This window comes from Lutra lutra, chromosome 6 (genome assembly GCF_902655055.1).
Source record: "Lutra lutra chromosome 6, mLutLut1.2, whole genome shotgun sequence".
Lineage (NCBI taxonomy): Eukaryota > Metazoa > Chordata > Mammalia > Carnivora > Mustelidae > Lutra > Lutra lutra.
Window position 1 is genome coordinate 1,079,509 of NC_062283.1, and position 581 is coordinate 1,080,089.

Here is a 581-nt window from a genome sequence, read left to right on the forward strand (position 1 = left end):
GCTCTGCGCTGCCGGTGTGGGCTGGGGCGAGGCGGGACGCAGGCGCAGCCTCCGCGCTCTAAAATCGGCCCAGTCGAGAAAGAAGCAAATGCGATCCAGTAGCATAAATCTGCAAATATAAACTGCGCTAAACGACGTTGAAGGGGGAGGTATTATTAGTATGCATTTGTTCAGTCGGCTGACTGATCGTCTTCCTGTGAGTGCGGATTGAAGAAACCCGCCGAAGCCCAGTCGCAGGCCTCACCAGTAAGGCAGAACCACTGGTCGACAATTGAGGAGGAAAAGGTGCAACTTTCTCGTGGGGATGTAGCTCAGTGGTAGAGCGCATGCTTTGCATGTATGAGGTCCCGGGTTCGATCCCCGGCATCTCCACCTTCACAACCCAGACCAGGCCTGGTGTACTTCTTATTTAACCCTTAGCAGGCCCTTCTTCAATTATTAAAGTTACTGACAGAGAGGAATTTTCCGCCAGCCAAAGGTCTTACTCGGCTCAGAATTAAATTGACTTGAGACAGATTAACAGGGCTAATTAAGGGAATTTTATTACCTGTGCACAGAGGACTAATAATGAAACTGAGACC

General features: G+C 50.3%; 1 non-coding gene across 1 annotated transcript; it reads left to right on the plus strand.

Annotated features, from left to right (window-relative positions):
* Nucleotides 1–300: 300 nt before the first annotated feature.
* On the plus strand, nt 301–372 carry TRNAA-UGC (transfer RNA alanine (anticodon UGC)). The gene has a single exon. It is a non-coding gene; the product is annotated as a tRNA-Ala (tRNA).
* The last annotated feature ends 209 nt before the right edge of the window (nt 373–581 follow it).